This window comes from Lissotriton helveticus, chromosome 2_1, assembly GCF_964261635.1.
Source record: "Lissotriton helveticus chromosome 2_1, aLisHel1.1, whole genome shotgun sequence".
Classification (NCBI taxonomy): Eukaryota; Metazoa; Chordata; class Amphibia; order Caudata; family Salamandridae; genus Lissotriton; species Lissotriton helveticus.
In genome coordinates this window covers 1,951,325,896-1,951,340,820 of record NC_136059.1, presented here as the reverse complement: position 1 = coordinate 1,951,340,820, position 14,925 = coordinate 1,951,325,896, and the positions used below count along the sequence as shown (strand labels likewise).

Sequence of the window (14,925 nt, the reverse complement as noted above, 5' to 3'; positions counted from 1 at the left end):
CTCATCTGAACAGCACCTCTCCAAAGGCACCACTGATGAAGGTAACAACAGCGTCTCTTAATCTCTCAGTTTCACAGATGCCAGGAAGTAAAAGCAGCTCAATGGGAAGTATGGCTGATGCAGTGAAAATCTAGTAAAGATACCAAAGCTGGAGTGCTGAATTTATAGGGAAGTTATTTTTCCAGCAATCAATCTTTCAGAGTCACACATTTTGAATTTGATTTGAAAGCAGCAGGCTTCGTTTGCTGCAATTGGTCCGTTACCCCGGGTATTGGTGCTGTTCAGCTCCGGTCAGTCATGGTGTTCCCTCACTTAGTGAGGGCCCAGATCTGAACTTCTGGGGCACAGGTTCGTCTTCCTTGGCGGCTGCTGCGTCAGGCTGGCTGGGAATCTGCAACATGGTAAACCGCACTTGGCTTCTTCGGTGCCTGCGGACTGCATAGAGGAGCTACTCTACTCAAAGGGAGATTTCTGGCAATTTGTGAAGAGCTGGCAGTCTACTGGGGTTCTTGGCAGATGCTCAGTTGCATGAAGAGTCACTTGGTCACGATTGTCGAGACTGGTGCAGGCAGGATTTGGCACCAAAAGTCCACAGCAAGTCTTCAGTTCTCGTTTTCTCATAGCTCTTCTTCTTTGTCCTCTTCTGTTTCTTCCGCTGAATCGTTTCTGACATCAGGGGTGCCACTTAAATACTCAATTTAGGGACAGTGAGGGGAGTGACAGGTAGTAGCCAATGGGCTAATTATCTTTAGGGTGACTACACCATTATATGACCACTTCCTGTGGGAAGTGGGCATAACCCTGACCCAATGAGCCTAATTCCACCAAAAACCACCTTAGGGTGGAACTGGTCTGATAGTGAATACACCTCCTATCTAGCTAATTATTCCACCTGTCCTGGTGCCAAATGGGTCCAGGGCAGGGGGTTGGCTCTCCCCAGTCTGGGGAAGCCAAGGTCGCATATTAAAGGCAGCAGAGTGTCTGATATGCTGATTGCTGCAGCTTAGCCATCCTGCTTGGAGGGGGTGACAACACCTCTGGCCAGAGCAGGTATTGTTTCTGACCTCAGAGAGCACGGGCTCTCACCTCCTGGGTGTCAGAAACTCATTGGGGTGGCAGGCTTGTCAGGACCAATCAGCTAGTACACTAGTAGTTGGTAAGTTTTCAGGGGGCACCTCTAAGATGCCCACTTGGTGCACGTACTAATAAATCCATCAACTGAATCAATGTGGGTTCAGTAACATGAGATGTTTGATACTAAACCTCTTTTGTTTTAGTGAAGCCATCATGTAGCTGGGCAACTCGTAATTACCAGTGTCCAGCACATGTACTTTAAATGGCTTCCCTGTTCACTTGTAATATCTAAGAATCGACTTAGACATCACAGGGGCATATCTGCACATGTGGATATGTCCTCATATTGTAGTATAGTGTGCCCTGCCTTAGGGCTGTAAGGCATGCTGTTGGGGTGACTTACCTATACTGCATGCAGTTTCTGCAGGCATGGCACACCGGGATGTGTGACATACCGGGTTTTCATCTTTGACTGCACCAAGACACGGAGCCTGCAATTGCAGTCTGCATGAGCTTGGTAAGGAGTCCATTGGGGGGACACAATACATGCTGCAGCCCTGAGGGACCCTCATTATTGTCCATGCCCTAGGTACCAGAGCTGCCATTTACTAGAGACTTACAGGTGCGTTAAAGATCTTGCCAATTGGGAAACAAATGTACAGTTTAGGGAAAGAGATCTGGCACTCCAGATCTGGATAGCAGGAACCCAGCGCACTTCTGGAGGTATCCTAACCTTTCTTTTGACTGCATTGGACCCTGATCAAAGCTCCAGCCATATTCAAGACTATGTGTCTAAATTACAAACCTCTTCCAAAGCTGTCTGAAATACATGTGTGCATGCCTACAATTTTGAGCAGGAGCAAAGATCTCCTCAATAAAAGCTGTTGCACCTGGATGTGAATCATAGGCTGAAGAAACAGCGAATATTAGGACAGCTGTTTCCATGCAGTGCTCTAAGGATGGAAAATTCTCACCAATGAACGGTTTTGTGCCCTTCCCTTGTATTCCAGAAATACTGCAAGAGCATGCCTTTCAAGAAAGACTCCACAAGGCTTTATACAATGTATCATTCCTCCAGTCATTGGACCTTAGGATTCAGACTTCTACTGTTCTGTCCATGATGCTTCCTGCCTGTGTGTCTTTTTTTAAATTTTTTTATTTTTTATTTTATTTTAGTCCTCATATGTGACAAAGGCAGGAGCTGTGATTTAGGAAAGGTCTGGTTATTGGGCACAGCATAGCTTCCATGGTCTTAGTCTCCATTAACCAGCCTTCTTCAACTAGTGAGCTAGGAGAGTTTAAGTGCAGAACACCACTATCCTCGTCATCCTGTTGAACTTTTGTCTTAATCCTTGGAATTTATCCCTATAGAACAAGCCAATTTACAGGCCCAACCCTTTTTTATATTAGTGGGAGTGCTCAATTGTTCTTAACAAAAAACCATGGGAAAGGGAGCCCACATTTTTTCTTTCTTTGTTGAGCCAGATTGACAATCAAGTCTGGCAACATGTCTAGAAAAACTTAACCAACCCAATAGGTGGTAAAACGGAGACCCATTTTATAAAAATTCTCTGTGTGCAATAGCTATTAGTACAAAGATTAAATGAGATCTTATTTTCCCCCCAGGAGACTTATCATCGTTGAGAATCCCAAAGATAACCAGCGGTAAGCTTACCTCACTATTGGCCCCCAATTATTTTTTTAAATACTTCACCCACTTCTTGCCAGAAAAACTGCTGGACACTGCCAAAAAAGATGTACATCATCCGCATTCTCCAACTTACACTTCGGGCAGAATCTCTTCTTGTTTCACCGATCTTTGCAAGCTTCTTGGGGACCAGTAGACCCTATATAAAGTGAATAAGTGGTTCCTCCTAAGTGGTGCAAGCTTTACTGATGATCAAAGTGTAGATATAGATACTTGCCATAATTGTAAGATGTCGCAGTCCTGCATGACCAGCTTCCATATCTCTTCTGGTAGAGTCAGGGACCATCATCCCCCTGTAGCACAGGCCAGTACCAATTAAAGACTTATTTTCCATAGCTCTGGTTTTATTGAAATTCCTTCTCGGTTATGGTGTCCATCCCCAGATTAGTCTGAGTTAGTGGCCAGCTTGCCAATTGATAGTACTTAAATGTGGACAGATTATAGTTCATGCTTCGCCACAAGGAGTCCCATGATGCCAAAGAGACTTGTTCTGCAAGTTGGCCCCATCTTAGTAGTCCCGCAGTTAGTACTGGGATCTCCAGACTATCTTCCAGACAGAACAAGGTCCTTGGGAATCTCCAAATTGGTGCCAAATCACTAAAATATGGAATACCTAAGATTGTCCTGATTTAAATCCATGCTTTGCATACTGCGGTTAGAGTCTTGAATGTAATTTTTTTTTAAGTATTTGGGATTGCCGAATTTAAACAGGAAGCATTTGCCTTCCTCTGCTAGGTTTTTTGTTAGAGCCCAATATCGCATTGGCATATCTTGACATTCCATCAGAAGTCATCTAGCATTTTTCAGGAAAAAAGCGCAATAATAAAGCTGGAAATCTGGGAGTGCTATTCTGCCCTCCATCTTTTTCTATTAAGTTGTTTCCATGAGATTCTTACACTGTTGCTCCTCCATATAAAACTACTAAGTTCTCCTTGTACTTTCTTAAACCATGCTGGTTTAAAATATATGGAGAGAGAGCTAAAAATGAAGGTACATTTTAATCCCCTCCATGCTGATGACGGCCCCCGTCCATCATGCATCACGGTGGGCGTGTGCTGATGATGGCTGGGGGCCGTCATGAACCCGCCCACTCATTAAAACGGCTGCACAAGTGCAGAATCGCGGCCGCGCCCAAGGGGTTAAGAGAATCATCATTTTTACTATCTTGGATCTTCCTAACATGGAAATCGGGAGGGAGCCCCAACGATGCAAGAGCTTTTTGCTCTCTTTCATTAATCTGTTAAAGTTGATATATGCCAATTTTTCCAGATCCTTCGTCACTCTGATTCCTAAGTATCTGATTTCTGTTTTGTTTAAGTGATTAAGGATGGGCCCGTTTGGCGTCATAGGCTCTGTTTTATCTTCGTTGACTAAATATCCAGAGATTGTCCCAAACTTTTCTGTAACTTCCATTATTACCAGCAATGACAGCGCAAGGTCACTTTTATAACGTCTGCATATAGAGCTTCTTTTTTAAAGCACCTCAGATAACAGAATGGAAGAATTCTTTGTTCTGCTCTGATTTTCCTCGCTAAAAGTTCTAGGTACAGACTATACAAAAGGGGCGAGAGAGGGCAGCCCTGCAGTGTACCGCTGTTTCTATGGAAGGTTGGTGTTAATGAACAATTGACCAATATCTTTGCTGTAGGGCTAGAATATATAAACAACAACGCAGAAAAGACGGTGGACTGTCGTTCTTGCACCTCTATACCAGTTTCACCGTCTGTATCAATACCACAGAAATATCCCAGACACCAACCATCCTATGATGCCGCTGTGCTCCAGATCCTTAACAAATAATTGAAGGGCATGCGTAGGGTGAAAAGAGTCAAAGGATCGACAGTAGAATTTTCAAAGTTCTTTATTAGTCAAATTTGTATGTAAGTCCAAAACATAAAGTTCAGCCAACTCATTTCGTTCTCAAAGAGAACTTTGTCAGGGCTTCCGAGGGCAATAACCCTTCCGAAGGGGGAATAGAATGGCTTGGCAAGCGTTAAGTGTGAACACATGAAACCTGGACTGTGTAGGGGCCACATAGCCTCTTGGTGTCCTTCTAAGGGCAATAACCCTTCCGAAGGGGAAATAGAATAGCTTGGCAAGCGTTATGTAAAAACACATAAATGCTGGACTGTGTAGGGCCCTGATAACCACTTGGTGTTCTCTGTACGGCACAAATCCTTAGGAGGTCACGGTCCCGCTCTCAAATTAATGCCATCCAGTAAGGCTCGTCAAAGATGTAGACGTATCGGAGTCTGAATAATAAAGACACAGACACACAATAAAGTAGATTCTCCAGGCAGTAACTCTGGAGTTCTAAGGGAATTACACCCCGGCCAAGTAGGGCCTGTAAGCCCGGGGACCAACGTCCAACGGAACCGGAACCTGGAACTTTCCCATTTTTCAAGTTTTTTTTTTTGATAATCAACTTTATTGGCTTTTCACAAACACAGAAATGTATTGGCAGCAGATCACTTATTTTTGAAAGAAACATGACATCATGTACAGATAACAAGGCAAGGGCGGCCCAACAGGGCTGGGCATGGCAGTCCATGTAGTAAATACATATGTATATAAAATAAAAGACAGAACCTCACGGTGGTAGCAGATTAAACCATTTACCCCACACTTTACCAAATAAGTCAGGGCAACCCTGCGCTTCAAATAGGGACTTCTCCTGCATTTCACACCAATCCACTCCTCCCTTTTTATCTCTGAACAGTTGGCGTTTGGCCTGGGACCAGTGCGCAGCTATATCCCTTTTTGCCACCGCCACGGCCGTCCCCAGAAGCGCTTGTCTACCCTAGAGCCATCCAGGCCATCGAACACCCCCAGCAGCAAGCGTATCGGGTCGTGGGGAACCTCCCATCCCAGGGCCTGCGTGAGTTCGAGTTCCACCCCTTTCCAGAACGGTGCCAAAGCCAGACAACACCATACCATGTGATAAAAAATCGGCTGGGGCGGAGGCACACCGCGCGCATGCTGGGAGGATCTCATCTGGGCCTGGAATAGACGTGTCGGAGTGAGGTATGCAGCATGAAGGTAGTAAAGTTGGACCAGGCGCAGTTTGGAGGATGTGGTCAGCGTTTTGGGTGCCATAAAGGCATCTCGCCAGTATACCTCCTCTAGGGGGCCCAGCCATCCCTCCCATCGAGCCCTGAGCGGTTCCAGGGAAGCAGGACCATTATTTACCAGTGACCGGCATATGCGGGATACTCCCCCCCCCCCCCCACTACCCAGGTTCCCCATCATCACCTGGGCCTCCAGCGGGCTGAACTCTGGAAAGGAGACAGGGGATGCGACGTGTGTATGGAGGGCGAGTCTGAGCAGTAGATATTTATAGAATTGGGAGTGGGGAAGGGCGTAGCGCTGATGCAATTCAGCGAAGGATCGAATGTGGTCTCCCACCCATATATCTCCGAGCAACGAAATACCAATGAGGTCCCAGCGGCAGAACCCCTGCAGGGACGAGACCTTTTGCAACCAGGCCCCATGCCAAAGTGGCGTCTGTCGAGTGAGTGTACGGTCCCACTGCACGTGACGTAGGGCCTTGCGCCAGGCCATAAGCACCGTCCTGGTGATAGGGGGCAGAGCCTGTGGCACCGAGCCTGGATCTGCATGAAGTCCATTGTGCTGAATTCCACGCGGTATGCTGGGTCGGACCAGCTGCCCGCAAACCAATCGTGGATCACGATGAGTCTCGTGGCCAAGTAGTAGAGGTGGAGATTAGTCACTCCCATGCCCCCATCAAAGAGGGGGATACGACAGTGCGCCAGGGATAGACGCTGCCTCCCCCCTCCCCAGAGAAACCGGGTGAGAACACCGTCTAGTTCCCAGAACCAACTACCCGGGAGGTGGATGGTAATGTTTGCAGTAAGTAGAGAAAACGGGGAAGGATCATCATTTTAAAGAGCGCACTCCTGCCCAGGGGATTAAGGGGGAGGATCTGGCGTTTCTTGAGGTCCGTCTTCATCCTGACGACCAAAGATGCGACATTTAAAGCCCATTCGAGCTCTGGCAGAAGGGTAACCCACACGCCTAGGTATTTGAACGATTGTCTCCTCATTTTCTAAGTTTTTAATGATTTTATCTATTTCCAGGTTAGTGATCACTTGATTGAGGAGTGTCTGCTGGCAGGGGAGTTTATCCTGTTGTAACCACTCCCTAATTTCTGATTGTGTAGCTGCAGTATCATCAGTATATAAGTCTTGAAAAAAGAACAAAAATGTTTCCCCAATCTTCCGTACATCGAATTTCATTCCTTACGTAGTCCTGCCTCACCTTCCAGGCTAGTATCTTTCCGCACCCTTCAACATACTCATAATGTGGCAATTTGCTAACCTCCCTTCTCTTTTGGATCTTTCCTTAGAGGTAGTCTTATAGGGCCTCTTTCGCCTCTCTCAGTTTAATAAGCAGTGCCTCTTCTGTAGATTTATGCGCTTGCAAACTATTTGCTATCTTCTCATGTAATAACTTAATAGTCTTTTCATATTCCCGTACTGGGAGTACTTTTTATCTGGAAAGTATACCTTCTTCCCTGACTTGCTTTTAACCTCCAGATATCTACCAGGCCAAGATTCTTCATCAACTGATGTGTATTATCTCTCATTTTTGGAGAATTCACTGATGGTCCAGATGTAGAGTTTCCCAGCACTGGATCCAACAATGATTAAAAATCTTCTCCTATGATGATATTGTATCTTGGGTCAAGAAGGTGTTGATATAGTTCTCTTATCGATGATGGATCATCGACATTAGGCCCACAGTAACCCACAAATGTGTATCCTATATTGTGTATTTTAACATAGGTTATTAACAATCTACCCCCTGGATCTGCTGTGAAACTCTCTACCCCAGCTTACACTGAGTTCTTATAAATGATTGCCACCCCTTTCACATTACAAGATTGATTGGTGCATGAAAGATGAGTGATCCATTTATTTCTCTCCAGGACTCCCTGCCACTCTTCACGTCGTAGATGTTTCTCCTGTAATATTATAATATCATTGTTGGAAAGTTTGAGAAATTCTAAGATTTTCCTTCTTCCTTCTTATAACATTTGCCTTGTGCCATTTTCTATTCTCCTAGCTCTGTTGATACAAGTGTGTGTACACCCTCTCCTGTTAGTGTTCTTTTCCTTTGTACAAATGAGGACCATATATTTTTCCCCCCAATGCTCCCCACCCAGTGATCAACTAAACTAGAAAAAAGTGAACCCTTTTGCACCTCACCCACCCTTCACACCCAGAGGAACCCTCCCTTTATCCAAATTGGGTATTCCATCATACCCCTCGAGCTTCGTATCATCAACCTTTTGCTATGAGTCATTTGAGTCTTTGTGAGTCTTGATCAGGGAAGTGAGATTTTCGACCTTAGGTACCTCTCTTAGATTATACATTTTGTTGTTCCACATCACTCTCAGTAATGCCGGAAACGTCAACTATGCCGTTGTACCTAAAGCCTTCAAATCCTGAAAGTATCTCCCTAGCTCCCACTGGCGGGTCTGCATAGTTTTAGAAATGCCTGACGTTATAGTAAAGGACCAGTCATTCTTTTTAAACTGCTTGGCACTTAGAGCAGCCGTGAGAATTAGTTCTTTGTTTGAGTAAGTGCGAAGGTTTATCAATATCTTCCTCGGTTTCCCTTTTTCTGGGATTCTCCTAAAAGGGTCCTGATTAACCCTCTGGATGTCTGTTTCTAGGTTGAGTTCCGCTACTTTCGGAATACATTCTTTAAGTAGATTGATTACAAAACCCTTTACATTTCCGCCCTCTATTCCCTCAGGAACTTTTAGTAGCCTTAAGTTGTTCTAAAACTTCCAGCTTGTCCCTAAGTTCTTTTTCACCTGCTCTTAATGCTTGAATCTCTTTTTGGTTGATCTTCACTTCCTCTTGCAAAGCCCCTAGGGAAACCTCAATGGTAAGGAGCCTTTCCGTGATATCAACCAGTTTCTCCTCTAAGCTCTCACAAGCCTCTTGGATTTTAGATTTATTTTACCCAGATTGACCTGTAAATTCCTTCTACTCCAACTCCCTCACCAGGTCTAGTCTTTCTATACTTCAGTTTCGATTGACCTGTTCTCCATAGATTACATCTTACTAGGTGTTTGGTTAGACGGTGAAGTTGACTAACTGTCCTGGGTGTTTTACATTCTTCCTTGGACTACAGGCCTGTGCATTCAGATCTGATGAAGGTAGATTCTGACATAGACTTGCCTAATTGCTGGTGACCTCCTTTCTTGTAACTCCCTTGCCTCATTCCCTCTTTCTGTTGCATTTCCCCTAGAATGCTGCATTACTAATGGACTTTAACAGCTAGTATCCAACTCTCCTGGACTAGCTGCACCTTCAACCTCCTAGCTAATGGCTTGCCTCTCTCCCAGCAATCACTTAGGGTGTTTTACTTCCCTTCCTAGGTGTATCTGAAAGCATCAGCCTTGCCACTCACCCATCCTCGTTAAATATAATCTCTGCCTTACTGATGATGGCTTATTGCATGCATCCTTTCCATATAATCACTTTGGTTTTTTCTCCCCACATCATGGTCACTCAGTATGCTTTCTATTGATAACATGCTCCATTCTTCTCTTCCTCCTCTTCTTCTACTTTCTCTTATGATTGTCAGTGCTATTTACAATGAATTGTCAACCTGCAGCATTCTTGTAGTCAGGACCTATCCCATCAACAGATGGGTTTGCCACCTTCGAATGATAATAGATTCCCTATTAGTGATGTCTAGCTCCAGAAAGCCTCGTAGCGACTGCACTGACTGGGGCAGACACCTTTATCCTGTTAGCTTGAATACCCTCCTACAATTATTTGCACTTAGCATGATCCGCCACTTCTTCATCCTGTTGCCTCTAATGGCCCAAGTGTCACTCTCTCATGATCTTTTTCTTCTTCATCTTCCTCTGACATCTTGTTTGACCCTTTAATGTACGACCTGCAGGGCACATTTCCCCCCACCCCATTCTACATCCTCTACACTTTTCTGTGGACCCTACCTCCAGACTGTTATGAATGATCTGGTCGTGAGTCTTCACTCATCGAATAATGCCAACACCACATCTGCGTTTACAATTATAATTTCTTTCTCTTAACTCTATAGTTTTCTCAGAGTGCGTGAATCTGTAAAACACCTATAAAATATGTCTCCCAAAATCATTATCCCCATTACTCTAGGCACAGTTTTTTGCCAGGGCCAATCATTAGCAATCTGACGCCCACCTTGGGCCTGGTCTCTACTAGGCAAATTGTTACTATGAATGAATATGTTTCTTGCTGTGATAAGTAACCTTGATATTTTTAAGCCGAGTATGTGAAAATTAGCATCTAATTGTACATCGAAGGCCTGTATCATCATGTAAGCAGGGAAGGAAATACCTTTATGATTTGCTGCAGGGGGTATCACAGTTACACCTTGCTGATTGCTAAAAATAAACTCAGAACCCACTCCAGCTAAATAGTTCTAGCCATTGTCTGCAGAAGTTGAATTTTTCAGTTTGAGATTGCAAGGTACAGACATATGTAAAACTTGTGTCCACATGTTGACAATTATGTTCCATCTTCCAAACTATTTACTTCTAAAGGTACAGGTCACATTTCGACTTTGTAGTGTTTTTGAAACATTCATTTATAATTTCCAAAGTAATTACCATCAATATAAGTATTATTTTCTAGTGCAAGACGTGTAAAATGGATTATCTTCTCCTTCCTGTTTTTCCAGTCCCTCTTCTATCTCTTGGTTTGTTTGAGCTTCCATTTTTGCCAATTGAAGTGTTCTTTAAAGTGTTCAGGAAAGTATTGCAAGTCCTCTTCTCTTTTGGGTGGGTGAGTGGTATTGTTTTCTCTCATATGGGTTCATTGTTGTAATCTCCTTTAGCCACGCATAGCACTCGCTGTAGGTGGTGCTCTCTTTCCTTACCAGCTTTTCTTTTTTAGAACACATTCATTTTTCTGTGGCTGTGATCTTACTATCCATCATCTTCAGTGGCATTCCTATGGCTAGTCATTCTGGGTGTTGCTAACATATCATGCAGGTTCATTCGCTTCTGTTCAATTTAATACCAGTTGTCTCAATATTCTTTCTACAAATTAGTCTTTTTTTCATGCTGCCAAAGGTTTATGAACAAACTCGCAGCCCTCTTCTTTTCCTCGCCAACCTTTTTATTTGTCAGTTAGCCCTGCTTGGTATAGCTGCAACCCTAGCTAGTGCCAGCTATGGAGGATCTTGGAGTAGCTAAATGTCATCCTTACCTCTTGAAAACCCTTATAATACAGATGATTCTGCTATCCCTGTGTAAATGCTTGGATCTAATTTCTTTATAATCAGAGACTTGTGACGCATAATTGAAGCAGCTGCTTAAAGCAATCAAAACAGAACAGTGCTTTTCTTTCACTGTTCTGCTCTATTTCTTAGCTTACAAAGACAAGCAGAGAGAATACATTTTTTTGCTCTAAATAGATAGTTAGAAAAAAGGTAGAAACTTTCTGCATGTTTCTACACATTACGAGCTAGTGGCTTTTTTTAAAAAAAACGGACTGTATTGAACTGTTTCTAATATCTGTTTGCAACAAATATTTAACAGTTTTTTTGATGTGTTTCGTTTTGCACTAGAGGTTTTATTTGTATTTTTCATGTTTGCAAACATGCTCACCCGTTCATATGAAAGAGCTTTGCACCAAAGTTTTAAGTGGTTTGTGAGAAAGGTGATGGTGTGACCATGTATTATATAGTAGAAAATACCCTGTGCCATACATGATAAGCCTCAGATTTCCATATCCTTATAAAGGAACTTGGCCTTCAGCCCCATTCTTATTTATGGTTATGGAACGCCTCTGTTCCTAATAATATCATTCTAACATGTGGCAAGGGATAAAGCCTCTTTCATTATTGTCTGCTCGTTCCTATTTGAGAAATATATTGGAAGCTGTTTTTGTCCCTTGTCCATTAGTTCTTGATGTTCTGCTTGCAGTGTATTTTCCAGAGCTGTTCATTGTTGCCTCCATCTCATTTAGGTTTACAAGGTCACAAAGTAATACAGTACTAAACAAGCATTGACAAAGTCAAAAGGTCTCATCTATGAGCGAGCTATTAGCCATGGCAATCGGGTGGGGGTTGGAGGTGGTGGGCAGGTGGGGTGGATAATGGGTTGATTGAAAAGTGCGATATTCAGCAGCCAGTGGCTGGCCACTTCATAGCGCTTTTTTCCCCACTTCTTTCGAGAGGGAGGAGAAGAAATGAGGGCGGGAGGGAAGGGAGGAGAAGAAACAGATGGCACGGCGAGTGGTAGGGGTGAAGAAAGAGGGAGGAGATGGGGAGAAGTTAAAAAAAGAACTATGACGCGGGCAGCATTGACTGCGTCATAGTGCAGAAACAGTACCTGAATCACAGCTCGAGCACCAAATGGCCAGCAGAGGGACACTAACCAAACCTAATGAATCTGTACATGGTCCACGTAAAGAATAGGAAGTGTTGCATTGCAAGTGCTGCTCAATGAGATGGCAGCAAAGAAGAACGACAATGATGCCAAAGAATGGTAAGCGATGGGCGGTTTCCAAGCCCATTATGGACCACAAGAGTCTTGCAAGCGAGATTGCATGCTCACTTGGTGAGACCTAAAAAGGACCTTAATTTCTGTTTTGAGAGTCACTAACAACATTAAAGGTGCTTAGTTTGAGTCTATGGTTGCAGGCGAGGACCACCAGCACTCATTTTTATTTGAGGACTAGCCTTACTTTTTCCCAAAAGACTTTGATCCAGAGCAAGAGAAAATATAGAAAAATAGTGACAAAAGTAGAAAGCAGTGATGAAAAAGAACCTGCAAGAGTGAGATAAAGAGGAAGGGAGAGTCTGGTGTGGGATTAAAGATGCATAAGGTGGAATCAAGACTATACAGCCTTGGTATTCAGCACCCTAATCTTCTATAGCAACTGCTGTGGGCTTCTAAGAAAAATTTTATGCCCCGGGACTTATTCTTCTACAAATTTGGCACTGTATTTTACAATATTAAAAGAAAATATATATCCAGTGACTTCTAAGAGTGGTCTTGGTTGGACGAAGAGTGATCATTGTACCATGAAAAACATGAAGCACATCTCATGCAATACTCATTTTTAGGTGTCAAATCTTGTTTAAATTTGCAGTAATTTTTAGTTTTCTGCATGACATGAATAAATGTATTTTGCTTTTAGCCATTGTTTTATATTGGTGATGGCCTGGCAGTTGCCCAACAATAAAATTGTACACAAGTGATAACAAAACAGCTCAAGATTGACAAAGCCAAAAAAAGCCAGCATTGTTCACAAGACCTTTTGGCTTTTCCAGTGCTTACTTAGTTTGTATGTGCCATTGCACTTAGGAACCAACCATGTGCAAAGTAGTCTTACCTTTTTCTCATTTAGAAACTGCCCGATGCAAAATGATAAATCACACCCACCCTCTTCGGTAACACATGCAAGCCCCTATCGCCCAGCCCTTTTGAGCAAAGTCAGTGAGGTGTGCATTAGTCCCTAGCGCAGAATGAGTGTGGGACCCTTGCATGGGCATGCCTCTCCCACTTAGGGAGACTCATTTACACATTATAAAAGTTACTTAAATGAACCTGAACCACAGATAATTTCTCTGGGCACATTCCATTTCATGTTTTTTAAGGGAGACCCTCTTGTAAATAAATACATTCATAAAAAAATGTATGTATCGATATACATATTTAGAGGGGCTTTAGGCCAGCCATCTTCGTTCATTTGTCTGTTTAACTATCATTTTGCTTCTGTACACCACATGGGGCAATGGACCTGCCCACATTATCTCTCTTTCACCTTGAATGAGGCCATTTTCCTGATCACATGTGCACGTCTACCTAAATAGAAGTGCACTTCGGTGTCTTGGGCCAGTGAACTGATGCTTTACTTTGCAACTGATTTTTTGCTTTCCATTCTCTCATTTGTTTAGTCGTCCTTGTGTGTTTGAACTGTCTTTAGGTAACAGTAATTCAAATTCAATAGAAGCCTTTCGGCTCACCAATACCATTCATATTTTTCTGTGATGTGCATTAACAATGAAAAGAGTTTGTAAGGCTGTTTCTTAGTACACCTCCCTGCTAGGAATCTCTTGTTCTGTTATATTAAAGTTGCAGAAAGTAAGTTATTTTCAAATCTACATCTGTTTTTGCAAGCGTATGGCAGCCACGTTTTGATGGCGGCATAGTGTTGTCTTCTTTTTCTATTTGAGGCATATGCTTGCAATAAAACAATAAAAAGAACCTTTTCACCAGCTTGCAAAGGCTAGACCATGGGTACTCCCAAACATTTACCCAAGGTCCTCAAAGTATGGTCTGTGTTGTGACCGAGGGCCAGCTGGGGTCTGGGATTGTTTAAGGTGGTCATAGGGGAACGAAGCATGTACATCTAGTGGCTGAATTGCACAATGTGAAACCTAAAAACTTATGATCAATCCTGGCTTTCCCCTTGACCAAACTGCGTGATCCAAGGCATTTGTTTCACTTTGCATCCTTTTTCTTCATTATGGCATATAAGAGGATCTCGAAATACATGAGTTCAGAATGTGCGCTTTACAAAACCTACTCCCGTGTTTTGATTATAATGTTGTCCACATATATTAGAAACTTGGGCCACCCAGAGGTTGCACATTACAACTGATTTGCCTTTTAGTTTACTATCGGTATTGTTGTCATGGTGGGCTGGGGAAGCATGAATGTTTCTAAATTCATGTTTAAAAATGTTCACCTAAAAACAAATACATCTCAATGCAGTGGTATGGTAAAATGCTTCTGCATGTTAATGCATGTTAATGAAATTCACTTGCCACATGTAATTGTCAAGAGGCCCGCAAGTGGCCCCCAGGCCGTACTTTGAGTAGCCCTGGGCTAGACTGATACCAGTCTGAAGTTGCTTTTCTTCCCATTTAGAGGGGACCTAGCCTTATAGTTTGGGCTAGACTGTTCCCACTGGGGAAGGACCATGGCTGATTTCTGCATAGCTGTTCCCTGCTTAATGTTGATGAGTGAGCAAAAACCGATGGACTTGAATGCGGCGCAAGGTACTCCGGTTGCTGCGATTAACTCAGGCATTCCTTCAACCACTTTGTTTTTTATTATCTAACAACCAAGATTTAAAAAAATCTTT

At 43.2% G+C, this 14,925-nt stretch overlaps 1 protein-coding gene across 3 annotated transcripts in view; it reads left to right on the top strand.

Annotated features, from left to right (window-relative positions):
• ZNF827 (zinc finger protein 827) overlaps positions 1 to 14,925 on the top strand; it is a 635,524-nt gene that overhangs the window by 187,551 nt on the left and 433,048 nt on the right. The gene's annotated exons all lie outside the window — the stretch shown is intronic.